This window comes from Terrapene carolina, unplaced genomic scaffold, assembly GCF_002925995.2.
Source record: "Terrapene carolina triunguis isolate 2854851 unplaced genomic scaffold, T_m_triunguis-2.0 Scaffold24708, whole genome shotgun sequence".
NCBI classification, from domain to species: Eukaryota; Metazoa; Chordata; order Testudines; family Emydidae; genus Terrapene; species Terrapene triunguis.
In genome coordinates, this window is record NW_020689059.1 from 15846 (window position 1) to 34146 (window position 18301).

The 18301-nt window shown below is 47.1% G+C and overlaps 1 long non-coding RNA gene and 3 other non-coding genes across 7 annotated transcripts; all 4 read right to left on the minus strand.

Annotated features, from left to right (window-relative positions):
* Positions 1-886: 886 nt before the first annotated feature.
* On the minus strand, positions 887-9987 carry LOC113408822. Of its 4 annotated transcripts, XR_003370375.1 has the most exons (6): positions 9332-9376; positions 6991-7072; positions 5810-5953; positions 2445-2479; positions 1898-1972; positions 887-1083 (listed from the first exon to the last, which is right to left on the minus strand). It is a non-coding gene; the product is annotated as an uncharacterized LOC113408822 (long non-coding RNA). The 4 variants fall into 4 exon arrangements; XR_003370377.1 differs by lacking the exons at positions 2445-2479; positions 9332-9376 and adding an exon at positions 9938-9987; XR_003370374.1 differs by lacking the exon at positions 2445-2479.
* Positions 1334-1481, minus strand: LOC113408823. The gene has a single exon (XR_003370378.1). It is a non-coding gene; the product is annotated as a small nucleolar RNA SNORA79 (small nucleolar RNA).
* On the minus strand, positions 2250-2327 carry LOC112125864. The gene has a single exon (XR_003370379.1). It is a non-coding gene; the product is annotated as a small nucleolar RNA SNORD126 (small nucleolar RNA).
* LOC113408824 lies at positions 4911-4988 on the minus strand. Its single transcript, XR_003370380.1, has one exon. It is a non-coding gene; the product is annotated as a small nucleolar RNA SNORD126 (small nucleolar RNA).
* Positions 9988-18301: the final 8314 nt, after the last annotated feature.

Sequence of the window (18301 nt, forward strand, 5' to 3'; positions counted from 1 at the left end):
TGACACTGAAAATTTGTCCTGACTTCAATATAACTCCCACGGCTATCTAAACTCAAAACCACATGTTGCTGAATTTGGTTCACATAGCATTGCCTCTCAGCTCCATCTCTCTCGCTGCCTCCCAGCTGTTCAGCACAACAGCTGTAAGATGTAGCAGGACTGCAGTGGTGGCCCCCAGCTCAATGGGGAAAGGATCTACATCTGTTTATTTGGGGTGAAGAGAAAACAGGATGATAGAGGATGCCAACATTCGAAGCACGAAATAAAGGTCTGAGCTGGTGTCAGAGGAGTGAGTGTGCACCTGTAGGGTCGGGGAGACATGGTTTAAATACATTTAGGTTAAGATTTTCAAATCTATGAGATTTGCCTGTTAAATTCCCATTATTTTTTTAAATGGGAACTGGGTGTCCAAATCCTGAGTGCATCTGAAAAATCTCAGCCTAACCTAAATAGTGTTGGTAGTAGAAAACAGATAGTGGACATGGTGGAGTCAATTCACGGAAGAGTGGAAAGTAATTTTGGACACAGCAGTAAATAGATCAATGTTAGTTAACCATCCTGATCCTCAGTTTTGTACAAGTCCATCGATACTAGTGACTAGGAGTTTTAAAAATACCTGGACAGATATTGTATCTCAGACATGAGTTCAAGCCCTAACTCATTTCACAGAAAGGGCAACTGAAAATTGCAATGGATTAAAGATGGGATTTTCAAAGAAGCCTAAAGCAGCATGGCATCTAACTCCCTTAAATCTCCTGTGAAAATCTCAACTACAGCCACTACTGACCTGGGCTGAATTCAGACCAGTGGATTAGAGTTGAGAAAGCTCCATTTCCCCCTGTTCTACCACTGCCCTTTTGTACAAAAAACACCCAACTTTTACACATCCATTCAATCTAGTTTTATTATTTATCCTGTTTTTAGTATAGCCTTTCCTGGACATAACTTCAAAGAGTCCTTGTAATGCAGATTGGAGACAGGGCAAATCTTTTAATCTTCAGGCCCCAAATTCTCTCTTACAGTTGATGCTGGTGGAGAGAAAGATACATTTTCCTTTCCTTTAAGGCTCATCTCAAATCATCCCTGTAAAGATAAAGGTTCAAAGATGCAGAATGCAGCACACAGTTGCGTCTTGGAAACCTAGTTGGTGCAGTGAAGCTAACTCCTCCCAGCTGAGGCCAGCATAGCTCCTAGTGCCTCAGTGCAGGCAATCTTTCAGCTCACATTGAAAAATTACTATCTGGTTACTATAGCCCACTGCCTAAAGTTTACAGAGCAGGTTGTTTTTAAACCCCATTTCTGTCCCCAGAGTCCAGTCCCCTTCTGCCTCTTTGAGTGTCTGACCCCGCAAAATTCAGAAGGTGCTAACGGACGGCCAAACCCATCCAAGAGCACCCTGAGTGAAGAAAGGCCAAGCTTAATCTGCGATGACACAAAATCCCACTGCCCATGGCTTGTGGCAGCAAGAGGAACGGTCATCGCGGCCACTCTCCCTTAAATGAACAGCTCTGAGAGCAAGAGGATTCCCTAGAAAGAACACCCTGTGAATTTCCCCAAATAGCAAACCTTTACTAAGCAGTTACCCCAGTAAAGTTCTGCAGCAGGGAGTCCCCCGTTCATATGTGCAGAAAGATACGGCTTTCTGAAAGCACCTGCAGCTTCAGGCACTGAAAGGCAGCCTGGCAATGTTTGGAAGATCAGTTCAGAGACTGTTTGTCACTGAATGAGGAACGCATGATGTACCCTATGCCAGACATTTGTTAACTGCTGGCAAACTATGTCTGCCATAGTACCCTATTTTTGTCCCATACCTCCCCCGATGGTGACATTGGCTGGGGGTACCAATTTGGGACCACACTAAGAAACTGGATGGATACGAACTTCCTGCAGCACTTACATCTGTGATTCCTATAAGGGATCCAGGGTGAGGGAGAAGCGAAACCAGCCAATCTTGTCTTCAGAGTTCTTGCACCTACAGAAGCAAAGAGGAATTATTTCCAGGTAATGACTTTTTTTTTTTTTTTTAAAATAAAAAAGAGCACGCTACCAGCTACAGGGAAAACTCATTTCCTTGTATCTCTGTCCCTCCTTCATTTGCATAGAAACCGGATCCATGTTTCTGAAGAGGTCCCCTGGATCTGCTACTTATTCCCCTCACTGTCTGGGACTTTACATATGGTTGCATTGGAAACCATTAGAACATCAGTTTTCCCCCAAATCAGACTTCAGCTGCAGGTGTTTGTTTCATTAGTCTGCTCAGGGCATGTGTGTAATCAGGGTAGATCAGGTGAAACACGGACTGAACATGCGGTTCATCACAGCAGACCCCTCCTAGTCCTAAAAGTGGCAATGTGGTTGCCCCTCCCACACACAAACCACCACCCAGGACTATGAGACCTCAAGTGGTTGAGAATTTTAACTGCTTCCTCACCCAACTTACTCACATTGCAACATGGACTCCTTGGCTTCCCAACTTCCCCTGCAAGACAGATAAAATCCCTGCATGCATAAACAGGGGAGTAGCCAGTAGAAGCAGGGAGGTGATTTTACCCCTGTATATGGCACTGGTGAGTCTGATACTGGAATACCACATCCAGTTCTGGTGTCCAGATTTTAAAAAGGACATTGAACTTCTTAAGTCTCTCACTATCAGGCACTTTCTCCAGCCCTTGAATCATAGATTCATAGATTCTAGGACTGGAAGGGACCTCGAGAGGTCATCGAGTCCAGTCCCCTGCCCGCATGGCAGGACCAAATACTGTCTAGACCATCCCTGATAGTAGGTTAGATAAATGTCTCTTAAATATCTCCAGAGATGGAGATTCCACAAAGACAGGAAAGACAGGCTGGTTTTGCCAGGTTAAATTCCATCTGCCAGGAGGGTGCCCTGAATGCCACAGGACTCTCACAATTCACCAGGTTCCACTGACATCAGTTTACAGCTGTGTCCTCAGCAAACTTCCCCACAAACTCTCCCCTCCTGCCAACACGATAGGTCAGTTGCCTTTTATACTGAGCACCCAGCCAGCTTTGCAGCTCCCTTAGGCCTGGTCTACATTCAAAGTTGCTCCAGATTAAAATCACACCTTCAGTTAAAGTGATACAAGACCGTACCTAGATGCTGGGAACTCAGTTTAAACCTGGCTTGTATCCATTTAATTTCACTCGATTCTCTATTGATACAAGCCAGGCTTAAACTGAATTCCCAGCATCCAGACAGGGTATTGGACCAGTGTGACTCAGTCAGCTTAAAAGCCCATCTTCAGTTATGCTGCTGCAACTGTGTAAGGCAGGGCCTTGGCCTCTGTACACAGCAAGGTCCTTGCTGATCTGCACATTTTGGGGCCTGTCGTTTACTCTCACTTGCTCCACCCCCGTTTTTGTTTTCACTGCCAGCAATCTGGGCTCTTTGTTATTAAAGGGGAGACACCCCCTTGCACTACCTCCTCCAGGCAGGAAAGGACCACAACCCCTCCTCTCTGCACCTTCCAGGCACTGAGGGGCCCAGCCCGGTCATTTCCCCCTCCAGCTCCACACCTTGATGATCTCCCACCTAGCCTGCTGTGCTGGTCTCCAGCCCCACTCTGACCTTGCAACCCTTGAACCTGTCCAGACACTCCTCCCGCCATAGCAAGCTCCAGCTGCTCTTCCTCTGAGGCTCTGAACAGCTCTGCCCAAACAGCCGTCGCCTCCTGCTGCCAGATGAACAGAGAAAGGGCCTCTTAGGCTGAGCAGCTGGAAACCACTGCCTTAGCACCCGCCCCCCCGGAAGAGCCCCGCACTCCTTGCCTGGTGGACAGCGCTGGCTGGGAATCGTCCCCGGCGGGGCAGGCTGGGAGCCCCTTGGCCAGCACATTGAACATGAGTGTAGTGCAGGGAACCCTGCACTGCACTGGCTGAGAGGAGAAAGATGCGATGAGATCTAACTGGGCTTCTCCGCCTCTACGTTCTGAGCCTCTCTGATTCCTTAGCCCGGAGCTGCTCCACTTGAGACATCAGAGGCTCACGTTCCAGGGACTTGATACCAGGGGACTGGCACAATACAAGGCATCTGGTGCGCACCCATCCCTCTGGCCTCCTGGCAAATCATCACATGCACTGCCTCAGCAGCAAGGCACCCCTGGCCCTGACTAAGCAGCTGCTGCCCATGGCTCCACCACTTTTATGGTTCATTTCTGAACCCTCTCCATTTTTTCAATCTGTTTAGTTTAAATCAAGAAAAGGAAGCTTGAGAGAGGTGACCTGATTACAGTGTACAAGTACCTTCATGGGGAGAAAACACAGGGTCCTATAGGTCTCTTTAATCTAGTGGAGAAAGGCAGAACAAGAACCAATGGCTGGAAGTTAAAGCCAGGCACGTTCAAATTAGAAATAACGCACACGTTTCTAACAGTGAGGGTGATTGAACAAACTCCCAAGGGATGGTGGATTCTCCATTCCTTGCTGTCTTCCAATCCAGACTGAATTCTCTGGTCGGTATTAAACTGGAGATCAGACTAGGCAATCTAATGGTTCCATCTGGCCTACGAAGATCTGGCTTTTCAATACGGCCATACGAGCAGCTGCTAAGGGCACAGCAGTTACAGACGAGAAAATGACACAGTGAAGTTACCTGGAGACACTGTGAGGCGAGAGCTAGTGCAGGGAACTATTTTAAAGGACCATGCAGGGAGAGTGGGGAGAACGGCTGAGTTTTAGAAAGGGGAAGGAGTCAGGGAGTCATAGTGGGGGTTACTAGGTGACGTTCTATGCCCCGCACAATGCAGGAAGTCAGACTAGATGGCCATAATGGTCCCTCTTGGCCTTAAACCTTGACCCCATCTACTATGGGAAATGCCCAGATTTCACTGCAGGCCTGAAATGGAAGCCACACAGGGAGTTAATGCTTCTCTCCTTCTTTGATGTAGTGGGGTCTGCTCAGGGCACATGTGGCATCAGGGTGGATCAGGTGAAAGATGGTCTGAACATACAGTTCATCATGGCAAACCCCACCCACGCCCTCAAACCCAGCTGCGACATTAACAATGGCAAAGACCAGAGGGGTCTCCTGGTCTGAGAAGAAACTTCTTGTAGGCTGGGTCTCCCCTCCACACCAACCCTCAAGATAGCCCCCATGCATCCAATTATGGGCTGTCTCATACAGTTGCACACTTCCCCCAATACCAAGTGTCTGTCCAAGGGGCGCTCATTGTGCCACAAGAGCGAGGATCTTATCCCCAATATTTCTGGAGTCTGACACATAGGAACATAGGTCTTGCCATGGAAAGTGAAGGATTAAAAAGTGCCTCAAGCACAGGGACAGTTGTGTGGTTACGGTTCTGGACTGGGACATCTGGGATCAGTTCTCAGCTCTGCCACAGACTCCCTGGGTGACCTCAAGCAAATCCTTTTAAATCTCAGATTTGGGTACCTAACTCCACTGGGCTCCTTTGAAAATCTCAGTCTTCAGCTCTCTGTACCTCGGTTCCCCATCTGGAATGCTGATACTTCCTGTTTTCCATCCTTTATAACCTAAGTAGACAAAGTCAACAAAAATCTTTGGGACAGGGATGGCCTCTAATGAAGTGTCTGTACAAACCCTAGCACTGTAGGGCCTCGAGGCTACAGTGTAATACAACTAATAATAAAACAGTGGATGGGCCCATCAAGTCAAGCATCCTGCCTCTAGCAACACATGCCTGGCTACTTCCTAACAGATCAGAGCAAGCCCTGAAAGCACAGGAGCTGATTATCTTCATCTCAGCTCAGGTAGGCCATAAAACCACTCAGTCCCTTTTCTTTAAGGCCCTACTCAGTTGGAGGCCCTTACCCTACTGTCCTTGGGGCTCAGGTCCAGGATGTTTCATTACAGACCATTTTCAAGATTCAGTTACAGTACTTCATTTTTCCACTTCAGCCCTGATCATTTCATGGGGGTGGGGAGTCAGTCTTCATCCTCCAGCCTCTCCACAATCTGAAACAGGCAAAGAAACATTCATAAGACTAGAGTGTGACCAACACAGCTTCTTCCTCTCCCCTACTTCCTCTCCTGTTGCAACTACACCAGAGATCAGAGTTGCCACTGGACTCATCTAAACCTAATTCCCAGCACACCACAGCCCAGTTCTACCAGAGCATAGCTAGGCAGAAAGAGATAACACTATACATGGAGGGGAAGACAGCAGGAGTAAAAGGAAGTCACTTCTGGGGTGGAGGGAGGCAGCGAGAGCAAAGTGCAACAGGAGAAGGGAGGGGAATAGTTTAGCGGACATCTGGGTAAACTCCCTCCTGATGCTTACAAAAGATCACATGGCCCTTTTAACATCCACAGTGAGCAGACAGGATCTCAAATTTTATTAAGGCCTCAAGCAAAAGACCGAACAGCTTCAGACAAAAAGCATTAATTTATCTGCAGTGGCAGGAGGAAGAGACGAACCAGTCCTGGACAATGAGGACTTAAAATCTGAAGGCCTCAAGACATGTGAAGCCACAAGTCACTCCTACTACACTCCATTGTCACAGCTGAAAGTTGGATTGGTCAACACAGCTGGTAACAGATACTTCAATCAAGTCAGAGTTGAAAAACATCTGCTACATTACAAAGGCCAAAGCTGAAGGTTTGACATGCCCCAGCCTGCACTATTTGGGGGAAGGGAGATAGATCAGGGCAGGATTAGGCCTGCCATACCACCTAACAGGAATACTCTGGAGTCCTCTCTCCAGGTTGGAAATTTTAGGTCTTGCTAAAGCACTTAAAGAGAGGTAGCCAAATAGAACCCAGGAGTCCTGACTCCCAGTCCTCCTTCTCTACAACTAGACTTGATTCCCCTTGCTCTAACCACTAGTCCACACTCCCCCAGAGTTGGGAATAGAACCTAGGAGTCTTAACTCCTAGCCCCCCTGTTCTAACCCATTATAGTTGCCCCTAGATTTTGACAGTTTTGCTGTTATGTAATGTTTAACCCCCTGGGCAGGGATTCTCTGTTCCTCTGTAAGAAGCCAATCTCATACCAGCTCACTGAGCCCCATATCTGGAACGTGGCATTTCTCCAAAGCAACTGTTTCCTCCCAGCTCATCAATTCCATTTTCAGTCTAAAATGAAGAGATACAAACATTGGTTTAGGATACACAGACCAAAACCTGGCAACCAGACCACATCCAACCCTGCCATAGCTATGTCAGAAAATTGGTGTTTAAAGGTTACACTAGAGACAGGATTGTAAAAGCCTCCACAGCAGGATGTTCCCACCTTTAGGGGTCACCAATAATGCAGAAGCTACACCCACTAAAATTAATACAGTTATAAGGGTTTGTCTTTCTCTAGCTCCTTTCTTCCAAAAATCTCCAGAGGCTTTCAGAGAAGTCTAAGGGAATTAGGCACCTTACTTATCCCCTTAGGCTCCTCTAACAATCCCAGCCCAAGTGCTTTACAAATATTAAGCCTCATCCACCCTGTGAAGTCAATATCATCTCCACTGTATAACTGAGGAAACTGAGGCACAGAGTGGCAAATCGCTTGCCCAAGGTCACACAGCGAGAGACAGAGCCATGAATAGAACCAAATGAAGGTCAATCTCAATTCACTCTTCTCTAATCAGTAAACTCCACCTCCTCCCAGCACCAGAAACAGAGCTCCCATTATCAACTATCTGAGCACCTCACAATTTCTTCCTGGTGATGTAGGGCATTGCTATTATCCACATTTTACAGATATGGAATTGAGGCAGAGGGCCAGTTTTTTAAATGTCTGTGGGCACCTAAAGAGGCAGATTGAAATCAGTAGGGGTTAGGCACCTAGGCACTTCTGAACATCTCACTGTGCATCTATCTGTATCTTTAGATGCCCAAGTACCTATACAAATCTGGCCCAGAGAGACTAAAACTTGCACAAGGTCACACAATAAGTTTGTGGTAGAGCAGGAAATTAAGCCCATGTCTCTCAATTCCCAGGCTAGCACCCTAATTGCTGGTTCATTCTTCCTCTCAGCCAAAAGGCTTTACACTTCTAATCTCAGCTCTTCCCGATTTACTTTGGGACTTTTAAAACTAGACTGAACAAAGTGATAGAAAGCAGACTGTAGGGAACAATCCTGCACTAACCCCAAGAAGACAGGCCTGTTAGGCCACACATTCTATGTAGCTCTAACCTTCTGTGTTAGAATAATCCTTAATTGAACCCATTACTGCCCTGAATCAGCCTCCAGACTTTATCCCACTGCTTCATTTGCAGATCCAACTCCCAGAGCAGGGCAGAGAACCTTTCTGTTAAAGCCCGGCTGCTTGCAGCCTATGGCATTTGCATTCTGTATCTGAAATCCTTTGAGGCTTCATAGATACTGGGCTCTTGGGTATCTTTCTGACCTGCATAAAAGTTGTTAGCTCTCTTTATTGTGGTAGGTGCAAGGAGTAGGTGCTACAGATCAGGTAAAAGTTGCAGTCTGGGATCACTCACAGGTTATGAAGTACCCAACCATTAGTAGCTAATAAACTAATAAGGGATCAAAAACAACAATATTTGATAATGTGCTCTTTTTCTAGGAACTCCCATCCAAAGATTTTTGAGTGTTTTATAATCATGAATGAATCAAGCCTCACATGCTTCCTATGAAGTATTATTCACATTGTACAGGTGAGGAAACTGAGGTACAGAGGGGCAAGGGCAAAGTGGCTTGCTCAAGGTCACCCCTGGGACAGCGTCAGAGCCAATAGTCAGGAGTCCTGACTCCCAGCCCACCCACCATTAGACCCCACTACCCTCCCAGGGCTGAGGTAGAACCCAGGAGTCTTGACTCCCAGCCCACCCACCCCTATCATGAAACTGCATTTTTTAAAGGGGGTCTGGATGGCACGTGGGGTTCGGCAAAGGCACTAGACAAGCAGATGGAAGTTTTACCACTGGAGTCACACTGGGCTCAGGACAGCCTCTGAATTCCACCCTGTGTTTCAAAGCCAGCAGAGCTCGCTCAACTTTCTTCTCTTGTAATTAAGCTTCCATTTATTTACTTCAGTGGTGCAGCATGCAGTTTCATCTGCAAATTATAAAGTGGGGAGAATAGCCAAACCAAAACTGAGGCCTGGAGTCACCTTCAACTCCCACGCTTTCCCTCAACACGTGGGCCACACACAGCGTGGGCAATTTCACCATTACCAGCAGCAGCATTTTTGAACACTAAGTCAAACCCACTGCCAGCTCACTCCACACCCCTGAAGAGACTGCTAGAACACACAGCAGAAGGCACCGTGCTAACCCAACCTCCCTCCGCAGCAGGGACATTCTTTGTTCAACTTTCACCAGCTCACCCACCACGTGGTTTTTCCTCTTAAAAACAGATCTGTACATAAAACACCTACTGCTGTTTATGATGGTTTGCCTACGACAGGAGGAGTGGATCTCTGAGCTTTGCTCTCCCTTCCAGAGCTGGGAGTAGAATTTATTTGGATTAAAGGGCAGAATTAAGCGTCAGAACTCCTGCGTTAGCTTCCGAGCTCTGCAGCACACTCCGTGTGCCCTGAAACAAGTCACCAAATCATACAGGGGCGGGGAGAAGAGAGGAGTAGGAGAGAGATAACGAACTCATTTTACAGCATGTGTGACTTCATGCAGACCTGAAGAGGAACACTGCAGACACATAGTAATTTATTAAAACATAGGGACAAATCATGCCGTCTGTTTCACCCAGGGACTGCAAAGTCAATGGGGATTTCAGGGGTGTCGCTGAAGATCGCACAGTTTTAACAGACCACTTTCCCACTAATCCCCTGCCTTTGGCCCTACGTAAAGGGGTGGCCTATGGATTCTGAATTCAACCCTAAAGCCAAACTCAATCCACGGGAAAACCTTTCTCCACCACATACAGTTTAACTACATTTATTCTAATCCTAACACATGGGTGGATGGCAAAAATTAAACTCAGAATGGCAAAGGATTCAAACCGAGCTAGAGATCTTGCCACTTACCAAGCACGCTGGTCTGGGAGTACAGGAACAGGATACGTACAGGAAGCATGGTGATAATGAAAGAGAGAAAGATGAGAGGAAGTGGTAGGTGGGACAGAGAAGAGAGCAGCTTTGCAATTGGCTGAGAGCATAAACCTGTCAGTCTCATTTCCTTGAATCAAAAAGGCGAGATGCTGAAACATTAATCTGTTGAGGCTTCAAACCATGTGGCTACAGACCTTTACAGAGCTGGGTTTAGGAAAAATGGTGTGACGGAAAGCTGTGGTTTTCTGTGAAATCTCTCAAAAAGATTTTTCAGTCTGTATTAGAGAATGCAATCTTGGGTCAAAATTTTAAAAGCTAGGCTGGAGTTTTTAGAGGAACTGTCCAGAAATCCTGATGTAGGGTAGGGTCTAAATGGAGCTGATATTCAAAAGTGCTGAATAAACCTACTCAACATTTCTGAAAGTTTATTTAGGAGGCTAAATCAGGGTGTAGGAATCAAAATTTAGGCTTCTGGTTTTGAAAAATTTAGCCCTGGAATTTTGGGGTCATTTTGATCCCCAAACCCTTTACAAATAGTGTAATATCAATAAAAAATAGTTCACATTTACATAGCATTTGGGATTTTCCTCATTCTGAAGTCCCAGGACTGGAAAATACCGAAGGATACTGGCAATAGAGAGCCAAATTTCAAAAGTAGCTAGGCACCTAACTCCCATAGGGTTAGGCACCTAATTTGCTTAAATGCCTTTGACAATCCTAATATATATCCAGATTCAGAGTCAACAAAAGCTGTGGGAGGGATCTGCAATGCAGGACGTCGATAACGTGGGTAATATAAATGTGGGAAATCTTGGCAAAATCTGCAAAGGAAAATAATAAAATCCCTTGTGTACAATGTTTCCTACCAGACTGCTCTCTCAATTACACTGACGTAACCCCATTATCTTCAGTGGAGTTGCTCCAGGTTTAAACTGGTGTATTTCACAATAGAATTTTCCTTTCTGTCTGTAGTACAAAGGTAAGTATCATTGTTGCCATTTTATGGGTGGAGAAACAGGCACAGAAAGAGATGAAGGCCCAGATCCTCAAAGGTATCGAGGCATATAACTCCCACCAGGAATTAAGCACCTAAATATCCGTGAGATCTGGGCCCAAGTGACTTGTCTGAGTCACTGGCCAAGATGAGAATAGAACCCAGGTGTCGTGATTCCTGTTCCCATTGTAACCACCCACTCACTCACCTCCTAGAGCCCAGTATATAACCCAGAGGTCCTGACTTCCCTGTTCTCCTTTTCTGACCACTAAATTAGCTTTTCCTCCCAAAACTGGGAATAAAACCTTGGAGTCTGGACTTTCAACTTCCCTCACATACTTTGCAGTGAAGCCAGAGGCAAAGAATTGATTTAGCTTCTCTGCAATGGCCTTATCTTCCTTGAGTGCTCCTTTAATACCTCAATCGTCCAGTGGCCCCACTGATTGTTTGGCAGGCTTCCTGCTTTGCATGTACTCAAAAATTTGTTAGTTTTTGAGTCTTTGGCTAGTTTCTCTTCCATTTCTTTTTTGGACTGCCTAATTAAACTTTTACAGTTGACCTGCCAGAGTTTATGCTCCTTTCTATTTTCCTCAGTAGAATTTAACTTCCAATTTTTAAAAGATGTCTTTATGACTCTAACTGCTTCTTTTATTTTATTGTTTAGCCATGGTGGCACTTTGTTGGTCCCCTTACTGTGTTTTTTTAATTTGGGATATACATTTAATTTGAGCATCTATCATGAGGTTTTTAAAAAGTTCCCATGCAGCTTGCAGACATTTCATTTTTGTGACTGTACCTTTTAATTTCCATTTAACTAGCTTCCTCATTTTTGTGTAGTTTCCCTTTCTGAAGTTAAATGCTACTGTGGTGGGTTTCTTTGGTGTTGTTCCCGCCCCCCAGGATGTTACATTTAATTATATTATGGTCACTATTACCGAGTGGTTCAGCTATATTCACCTCCTGGACCAGATCTTGTGCTTCACTTTGGACTAAATCAAGAATTGCTTCTCCTCTTGTGGGTTCCAGGACTAGTTGCTCCAAGAAGCAGTTATTCATGGTGTCTAGAAACTTAATCTCAGTATCCTGTCCTGAGGTGACATGTACCCAGTCAATATGGGGATAGTTGAAATCCCCCATTACTATTGAATTTTATATTTCTATAGCCTCTCTAATCTCTCTGAGCATTTCACAATCACCATCACGGTCAGGTGATTGGTAGTATATTCCTACTGCTATATTTTTATTATTCAAGCATGGAATTTCTATCTATAGATATTCTATGGTACAGTTTGATTCATTTAAGATTTTTACTATATTTGACTCTGCTTTCTTTCACATATAGTGCCACTCCCCCACTAGCATGACCTACTCTGTCATTCCAACATATTTTGTATCCTGGTATTACCGTGTTCCATTTATTATCATTTCACCAAGTTTCTGTGATGCCTATTATATCAATAACCTCATTTAATACCAGGCACTCAAGTTCACCCATCTTAGTATTTAGACTTCTAGCATTTGTATACAAGCACTTATAAAAATTTGTCACTTTTTAGCTGTCTGCCATTATGTGATGTAATTGAATGGGAGTCTTTCATTTGACTGTTTCTCTTCAGTTCCTACCTGTACTTTATCAACTTCCATCCTCACCTCCTTACTAGGATATAGAGAATCCCCGTTAATAGAGTCTCCCGTAAAGGATGCCTCTGTCCAAACTGTGTGCTCCTCCGTACCCATCGGCTTTCTCCCAGCCCTTAGCCTGAAATCTCTACAACCTTTTCAACCTTACATGCCAGCAATCTAGTTTTGCGTTGGTCCAGGTGGAGCCCATCCCTCCCACATAACTCCTCCTTTCCCAAAAGGTTCCCCAGTTCTTAACAAACCCAAACCCTTCTTTCCTATACCATCATCTCATCCACACATTGAAACCCCACAGCTCCACCCGTCCAACTGGCCCTGTGCGTGGAACCGGAAGCATCCCAGAGAATGCTACTGTGGAGGTCCTGGACTCCAATCTATCTTATCATCCAGGCAAGCTGGATTTAGTGATAGTTGGTTGCCATACACCAAAGATCACAAAAGATTCAAGTTGCTTTCAGTCACAAAAGACCAGTCACTTACCCCAGGTCAATTTGTACCTCAGATCTCACACCAAAAATAATCTTTGTAGCCAATCTTATAGTAAACCAACTAAGGATTTATTAACTCGGAAATACCAGAGTTATTTATAGATTAAAGCAGGCAACATATATACACAAATGAGTTACAGTCTATGGTTCTATAGTGGGTTAGTGGAGGCCCCTCTCACTCTAGTTCAGTGGGAGGCCACTCTGCCTCACTACATCTCTGTATTTGAAATTAAGTGGCAAGGGAATTAGCCAGTCAACTGTCTATGTCTCGGGTGGGACTGAGCAATCAGCAGTCCCGGGAGGCTCTGGCCCTTGGGCGGGACTGGTAAACACAGGCCTCCTGGCCTATGGTAGGGAAACTGCTACCCCGGGGTGAAGGGGTAGGGGGACCCAGGCCCACCCTACTCCACTAGGTTCCAGCCCAAGGCCCTAGCAGTGGTGGAGGGTTCCGCCACTGGGTCAGCAGGGATCCAGCCCCAACACGCTGACTGGGGTTCAGGCAGCAAACGCAGCCGGACTGGAGTCGGCTGTCCCAGGGCCACTTCCAATCCTTCCCTCGGGGTGTACCTGCCTCCGTGGGGGTCCTCCATCAGCCTGGCGTAGATAGCCAGCGGCAGCCCCAGCCACTCTCTGGGATTTTCGTCTGTTGGCAGCGTCCGCTATTCGGGCCAGTCCTCAGCACGGCAAGGGTCCCCCTTGGGCTTCAGCTCTGGGAGCAGGCGGGAGGCATCTGTCTCCTCCAGCTACAGAGTGCTCCCTTTATACTTCCTGTCCCACCCCTTGACTTCTGGTGGGCGGGACGAGCTGGCTTTGGCTCCCCCCACCCTGGCCCAGTGTGAGACCCCTCCCACTCTGTCTCAGTGGGAGGCCACTCCGCCTCATCACAGGTTCCAAAAGGTGACACGGTTGTAGTAATCTGTCAGCACTGAATGTCTTTTAGGGCTAATCCAGATTGAACCTGGGGATCTCTGCTTCTGTTTCCTAGCTCCAACCCTGTGAGAATATAAACAGCAAAGAGAGATATAAAATTTTCTTCTGTGCCTGTTTTATCCCCTTCTTCCAGCATTCACACTGACGGGCTGGGCTTTCTTGCACATAGCACCTTCATGAGTGTCAGAGGGTGTCACGGGGTGCACAGGCTCAGTGCTCTGGTACCGCTCTGAATGAAGTTCAGACAGGACCCTCTTGTAGTGTGACAACCCCTCAGGACACACTCACTAGGGCAAGCCTCCTTGGCTTCAGCGCCTCCTGGGTCTGACCTCGGCGCGTTCAGCACCCCGATTTCATGCCATGAGCTCCCTGCAGTGAGTCCACCTGAATAAGACACCTGGGGAAGCCTTACACGCCCCCCAGAGGGGCCATGCACCCCAACTTCACAGAGTCTCAGCCAGCGTTGTAAAACAGAAGGGTTTATTAGTCGTCTGGAACACAGCGTAGAACAGTTCTTGTTAGCACAGGAAGTAGAAAGATTCAGCAAAGTCCATCTTGGGAAGACCCAGAGCCCTGGGTTCTCCCCCTGAGTGCCAAACCAGGAGACTGACCAGCTTTAAGCAGCCCATCCTCAGTCATGCCCAGTTGCCCCTCCTCCATCCTTTGTCTCTTTCTCGGGCAAACCGGTCACCTGACTTCCACCTCTCTCTTTATTCTCCAACTCCTTCGGCTGGCTCTTGCAGAGGATGAGCCCAGGCCATCAGTTGTCAGGATACCGAGTGTCTGGCCATTGTCTGAGCCCAGGGAGCTAGATGGCAGTCATACCTGCCCTCCAGAGGTCTCTGCAACAATCACAAATGCTTGTCCCACCACCTAGATACTTGGGGAACACATAGGGGAAACTGAGGCACACACAGAGTATTCATACAAAACATTAAGAAGATTGCCACTTCATCACAGAGGGCCATTAACCTAGTCTTTGTATCATGATGTTCCCCAGTGGCCCATTTAGTTTTGATAGTCCTTAATGGGCAGTGGACCATTCCTCCTGAGTGGGTTCACAGGTTCACAGCAAGCATTTTTACAGTTATAAAGCAAAACTTACATATCACCTTATAGCATGGGATACAGACATTACAAGTGAAATTAATGCATGCAGAAAATTACAAGCATTCCATAGACTCTAAACACTAAACACATTCTTATAAGTCTAATACCTATCTGGAACAATACTAACATACAGGTGAACTGGTCTGGTTCCCAGCTATAAATTTGTCAGTGCTCAGCTGACACATAAAGCCTTGGCAAGAGCTGGCATCTGGTCTGCCAGCGTCACAGCTGGCTGGGCCCCTTAGAGGTTGGCGCTTCAGGGACCACCCTGTCTGCCTGCCGGTTCACCTGGTTGGGCTCTCCCTTGAGTCGTGGGGCCCCCTTGGCCTCCGGCAGCTGCTCTGGCGAGGCAGTTAAGGCAGTATCTGCTGCTAAATAGTTCTCCATTAGTTGGACCATGTCGGCTAGGGACTCTGGCTGTTGTCTAAGCACCCACTCCCTACCCCCGGTCAGGAGTATGTGAACAAACTGCTCCACCAGAATGAGCTCAGCCACCTCGACTCCATTCCGCGTGTCCAGCTTCAACCACCATCAGCACAGGTCCCTTAGTTTCTGGGCAACCACACAGAGCTGGGCTCCCCAGGGATATTTGGGGGGAGGGATAGCTCAGTGGTTTGAGCATTGGCCTGCTAAACCCAGGGTTGTGAGTTTAATCCTTGAGGGAGCCGCTTAGGGATCTGGGGCAAAATCAGTGCTTGGTCCTACTAGTGAAGGCAGGGGCCTGGACTCATTGACCTTCAAGGTCCCTTCCAGTTCTAGGAGATAGGATATCTCCATTAATTTATTTATCATTAATGATCTGGAGGATGGCATGGACTGCACTCTCAGCAAGTTTGCAGATGACACTAAACTGGGAGGAGTGGTAGATATGCTGGAGGGTAGGGATAGGATACAGAGGGACCTAGACAAAGTAGAGGATTGGGCCAAAAGAAACCTGATGAGGTTCAACAAGGACAAGTGCAGAGTCCTGCACTTAGGACGGAAGAATCCCATGCACTGTTACAGACTAGGGACCAAATGGCTAGGAAGCAGTTCTGCAGAAAAGGACCTAGGGGTTAGGGTGGACGAGACGCTGGATATGAGTCAACAGTGTGCCCTTGTTGCCGAGAAGGCTAACGGCATTTTGGGCTGTATAAGTAGGGGCATTGCCAGCAGATCGAGGGACGTGATCATTCCCCTCTATTTGACATTGGTGAGGCCTCATCTGGAGTAGTGTGTCCAGTTTTGGGCCTCACACTACTAGAAGGTTGTGGAAAAATTGGAAAGAATCCAGCGGAGGGCAACAAAAATGATTAGGGGGCTGGAGCACATGACTTATGAGGAGAGGCTGAGGGAACTGGGATTGTTTAGTCTGCAGAAGAGAAGAGTGAGGGGGGATTTGATAGCTGCTTTCAACTACCTGAAAGGGGGTTCCAAAGAAGATGGATCTAGACTGTTCTCAGTGGTACCTGATGACAGAACAAGGAGTAATGGTCTCAAGTTGCAGTTGGGGAGGTTTAGGTTGGATATTAGGAAAAACTTTTTCACTAGGAAGGTGGTGGAATCTCCTTTCCTAGAGGTTTTTAAGGTCAGGCTTGACAAAGCCCTGGTTGGAATGATTTAGTTGGGAATTGGTCCTGCTTTGAGCAGGGGGTAGGACTAGATGACCTCCTGAGGTCCCTTCCAACCCTGATATTCTATGATTCTATGATTTCTTCTCCTGGAACCTCTGTTGGAAGGTCTCCTTCATGATGTCGAGGTAGTCCAATATGGCTGCTTTCACCTGGGCATAGTCCTGGGCAGACACTTCATCCAGCCCCCAATACGCAGCTCTGGGCTGGTCCCATCAAGTACGGTGCCAACAGGGTGGCCCATTGGGCTGCCATTGCCACCCATTCAAATGTTACCAAGAAGGCATCTGGGTCATCCTCGGGGCCCATCTTTGTGAGTTTCAGCGGTATGGGTGGGACCCCCAGGTTTGGGCTTATACCTCTGGAGGGGAAGCCCCAGGGCCTAATCCTTGGCAAGAGCTAACATCTGATCTGCAAGCATCACAGGCCTAAAGCCCTGCATTAAGGCCACGACCTGTTGGACCACTCGTTGCTGTTGTTCCTGTTGCTGTGCCTGTAAAGTCCCTGACCAGCTGGTGCTGCTGGGCAGCCATTTGCTGCAGGAGTTGTTGCTGCTGCTGGGCACCTGTTGCTGCTGCTGGTTCTCCGTCATCCACTTAAGCAGACACTTTAGGTCCATATTGTCTGACCATGTCTTCTAGTCTGGGGTTCTCTGACTGTCTGAGTCTGTCAGTCCTCCCCTTTCTCCAAGTTGTGATGGCCATCGTTCGTGGGGAGCATTGCCTAGTGGTCAGGGGTTTGGGCCCTTTGACCTGCAGAGGGGGTTTTGGTAAGGAAGCCTGGGCCCTCCCACTCCACCGGTCCCTGGCCCAGGGCCCTATGAGGGTGACAAAAGGATCTGAAACCTAGGAGCGCCTTAAGGCTGCCCTCCTTGGGCCACTTCCTACCATCCCTCTATTGTCCACAGTTCACAGTCTGCACAGGAAAGCGTGGAGGGGGTGTGACAGACCCCCATGGTACAACCTGGACTGTGGGACTGCTGTGTCCCCTTTTACTCTCTGGCTCAGGGTACCTCTCACACTGCTTTACTAGTGACCAGCAGCCCCTTCAGGCTTCGCTCTCACACAACCATTAGCATGTGAAGGCACACCCAGAGTTACATACAGGCTCTCACAGCCTCTCATGAACTATACATAGGGAGACACCAGCAAATCGCCCCAGTCCCTGCCTTGCACTCCTGAAATGTACTGTCTTACACTGCTCAAGACCTTCTTCATCAGTGCAAGCACATTAATTAGTTTGCCACTTCATCAAAGGATAGTGGACATGCGCCAGTCTTTGTAATCTGAGCAGATTCCCCAAGCACTTTAGACAAACTCATTGGTAAAGATAAAACATTAAAATAAATGTATTAACTACATAAAGATAGATTTTAAGTAATTATAACTGTTAGGCATAGAGGTCAGAGTTGGTTACATAAGAAATAAAAGGTAAAATCATAGTCTTTGGGCTGGTCTACACAAGGGGGGCGGATCGATCTAAGTTACGCAACTTCAGCTACGCGAGTAGCATAGCTGAAGTCGAAGTATCTTAGATCGAATTACCTGGGGTCCACACGGCGCGGGAT